This window comes from Pteropus alecto, unplaced genomic scaffold (genome assembly GCF_000325575.1).
Source record: "Pteropus alecto unplaced genomic scaffold, ASM32557v1 scaffold8, whole genome shotgun sequence".
Taxonomy (NCBI): Eukaryota; Metazoa; Chordata; class Mammalia; order Chiroptera; family Pteropodidae; genus Pteropus; species Pteropus alecto.
In genome coordinates, this window is record NW_006494609.1 from 13320874 (window position 1) to 13325216 (window position 4343).

Consider the following 4343-nt stretch of genomic DNA (forward strand, 5'->3'; position numbering starts at 1 on the left):
ACCTTCATCACTGATATTTACTCTTTTGGGCAAGATCTCTGTTTTCCCCAGGGTTCCTCATAAAAGTGCAGATATTCTCGTGAGACTATCTTCACCTATTAAAACTTCACCTATTTTTCTAAGAAGGGGTAAGTGAGAGCACTGAGGGCGCTGGAGGGTAAGCAGATACCCAAAGCGACGGTGGGGCCTGAAGGCCAATTTCACAGACTGCACTGTTCTGTCTGAACAAAGTGGGTCAGTTGCTGCCTGGGGCACATTTCTTCATTCATTCACTCATTCCCTACATTTGAGTTCTTAATAGACGCAAGTTCTCGTTTTAGGTGTCATGTGGTATATAAGGGCTCTATAATTCTTGTTATCCCTGATGTGTGGCCCATTCGAATTCACAAAACCGGTTCTCACATGGTCCTCCAGGGTCACTGTTATTATTCCCAATTACTCGTGAAGCAAGTCGGGTTTAGAAGTTTTCGTGAGCTTCTCAATGTCACCCGGTTCATGGATAAGCAGCTCTGGGATCAGGACCCACGTCTTTAATTCATTCTAGAGGGGTAGCTGGGGAAGGAAAGTGGAATCATTTAACAAGAGCTCTTTGTTGTTGTTGTTCTTACTCTGGTCGAATGTACATAACATAAAATTTACCATCGCCACCATTTTTTTCACATATATAGTTCAGTGTTAAGTACATTCCCATCATTGTACAATCAATCTCCAGAACTCTTGTCATTTTGCAAAATGGAAACTCTGTCCTTTTAAAGACAATTTTCCATACTCCCCTCTCCCCAGCTCCTGACAACCACCATCCTACCTTCTGTCTCTATGATTTTGACTACTCTAAGTACCTCATCTCATGTAAGTGGCATCAGGGAATGGGTGTAATTTTTCAATTACAGTGACATACAATATTATGTTAGACATTGATATAACTTATGGAGTGATCACCCCAATAAGTCTACTACCTATCCGACACTGTACAGTATTTGTCTTTTCATGAATGGCTTATTTCACTTAGTATAATGTCCTCAGGGCTTATTCATGTTGAAGCAGGTGTCAGAATTTCCTTCCTGTTGGAACCTAATATTCCATTGTGTGTATGTACCACATTTTGTTTATCCTTTCATCTGTTGATTAACACTAGTTTTTTATCTGTTGACAACTGTGAATAATGTTATGAACAGGAGTGTAGAAATATCTGTGGAGCCCCTGCTTTCCATTCTTTAGGGTCAACAAGTGCTTAACATGAAGATCATAAAGCCTATGATGAGACCTTTAGGGTCAACAAGTGCTTAACATGAAGATCATAAAGCCTATGATGAGACCTTAGAGAATGCATTGTGAAAACCAAGGTCAGTCTGATGAGTGTGCGATTGAGCCACTAAGGAACAGATCATGAGACTCATGGGGAAGTGGTCAGAGCAAGGTACCTTCCTCCTTTCTGTGCTGGAGTCCCCACCTTCCATCAGTACGGTCCCCACCCCTGGATTCTCTCCTCTTTATGGTAGGACTGCCCATTGCCTCTAACCCATAGTTCAGTGCTCTCTGCTGTAAGCAACTTGTCTATCTAAAGAGATGGTCCAGGACCCCAATTGCTTCCCTGGACTTCACGGCTGTGATCTAATCCAAAGGACCAGTTCTTGGTCTCTGTTTTCAGTCTTGAATGGCTGACCCATCACATCCATCCTGGCCCCCAGCCATGGTACACTGTTAGGGTGACGGCAGGTGACATTCCCTCAGTAAAAACACCAGAGCTCAAGCTCCAGGTTAGCTGTGCCAAAGGGCCACCATCCAAGCGAACAACATTATAGTAGGATAGAAAGTTGGACAGAACTAGCCCTTTAAGTTGCAAGAAGAAAAGAATGAAAATAATGATTTCACTGAATCCTGTATTATCTATAATGGGCAAATTTTAAGACTCCCCTTTGACACGCTGTGTCCCAAACACAAGCTGTTTATGGTGTAAATGAGCCAAAGTCACACTTTCCATTCTTGCCTTGACCACTTAGGCTGGCAGGGAGGAAAACGCCTTTTTCATCATCACAGACTCCACGGAGAAGCTTGATTGTTGAGCAGCCGGCTGGCCATGGCAGGGGTGGAAAGGGAGGAGTGTGGATGGCTTGCCCACACATGGAGAGAACTTCAAGCACACATTCTCCTGAGAGCCAGGGATGCCTCTGTCATTTAACGAAGTCTTTCACTCATTTGCTTGGGCATGTGAGTGGCCTACTTTGCGTATAGGCTCTTTACTCCATAGCATTGTATTAACTTAGAAGGCAGGGACCACACCTATTTGTCCTATTTCCTCTTGGGCAGATTTTTCATCTTGTCTTCTGACGAGATCCAATCTTTGTAGCATCTTTGTAGTATCTCAGCATGGCAAATGTCCCCAGAAAAGATATTCTATAGCATGACTCCCTTTTGGTTCAGAAGTCCCAAGAAATCACTTTTACTGGATGTCTTGATCAAGGCCTGGTCTTTGATGTACAAAGGCTGTAGAATTTAGGCTGCTACTTCCTCTCCCTCCAGCTCGTCTAACGCCTCAGAAGTGGATCATCAAGACCTCTGTGCAGGCAAAGGAAAGCCGGCGACAGGACAAGAAACTGGGAACCAGGGAGGGGAATTGTCTAGTTAAAGATCAAAAGAGTGAGGGCCCAAGGCTCCATTCCTCATCAGAGCACTGGGATTTGGGTCCTCAGCCCATCTCTTTGTCTCTGACTGTTCTTTTATGTAGTGGAGATACAGTGCTTTGGAAGCAGCAGTTGAAATAATAGGCTGGAGAAACACTGTTCTGAATGGCATCTGTGCTATAGGAACTTGACCATGACCCCCTTCTATGAAATCACTGGGGTTGTTTCGTAGCCCGCTCCCCCACGTCTGTAGCTCTCATTAGTCTTCTAATTGAACACTCGGAGGTGGCTGACAGGTCCAGAATGTGTGTTATCACCACCTCTTCTCGAGCAAAACAAAAGTAATATTCAGGTCAAAGGGAGACAGAGCCTCTGCAGAAAGTGAGATTTAAATCAAAAGCGGAAATAGATACTTGGGGAAAGGGCACTTTATTTTTAGAAAAGAAAAGGAATTAGGAGAAGATAATGGTTGCCATGGCAACGGCAGAGCACTGCATATATTCTATAGGCTCGTCTTTAAACCTGGTGCAGGGAACAAAACAGATTCCCTGGTGACTTTCTGAGAAAAAACAGATATGAATAAAAAGGCTGCCCAGAAACAATGTCGCACATTAGTTCAACTGCCATTTCATTGCCTTTTCATGGGCTTTCTATCCTATAGCCCTCTATTAACTTAAAAACCCATTTTAATGTTTGGCACAAAATCCATGTTAAATGAGACTCTCCGTTTCTTTTTTCTTCTCTGTCCCTAATTGTGCTTTAAAAATTGAACCGAGAGCCGCAGACCCAGGAACATGGCTCGGAAATCCATGATTCTCAATTTAAATGGAGGGATGATGTAGGCAGCATTTGGGAGCCTTTGAAATAACCTAGAAGGACAAAGCAAATCGGTTGATAACATTTAAACATCACGTAAAAATTCGAATTTCTTTATTCTCTTGAAAATTTAGAAAAACTGATCATTCTGGATCTTCCTTTTCATGTGGTAAAAAAAAATCAGCCACAGGTCACTCGTGTCTCCATCGCATTCTCGTCCGCCTAATCCCTTTGACATGATTGCCTGGTCTCTGTGGGCATTTGGGTGTGGAATGCCCATCTCGTTACAGCCAAAGTACTCCTTCGAGATCAACGTTTCTCAAACATTAGTACACATGCGAAGTGCCCAGAGGGCTTGTAAAAATCCGATTTGCTGGATCCAGCTCCCAGAGCTTCTGCTTCCAAGAGTTTGAGATGGGGCCCGAGAATGTGCATGTCTAGCCAGTGACCAGGTGATGCCCAGGGTACCTGGTCTAGAGATCACACTTTGAGAACTACCGCCCTAAAGTAATGGTTCCTATACTTTGTTAGCGAAGACACCTTTTCCTGATGATGTTCCTCAAAGACATTTATATTAAGTTTAATAAAGTGGAAAAATTTTTTATTCATTGCCATTCTTCGGAGGAAGAGAGCCATATTTTGGGGGTGGAGAAGAAACCCAATGCTCTAGCTACAAAAGATGTTGGTTAGACTGCTTCACTGCAATAAAGCAGGAAATGGGAAAGGGATGGCGGGAAGAGGAAGGACAGAGAAGAAAGGAGTTTTTAGTATGAAGTCGGTAGGAGGACGAGTCCTTCCCTGTGAGCTCCATCCTGTGACCCGGAAACCTCAGTGAAGTCAACTAAACCCATGAAATGCACGGGGTGTGTGTGTGTGTGTGTGTGTGTGTGTGTGTGTGTGTGTGTG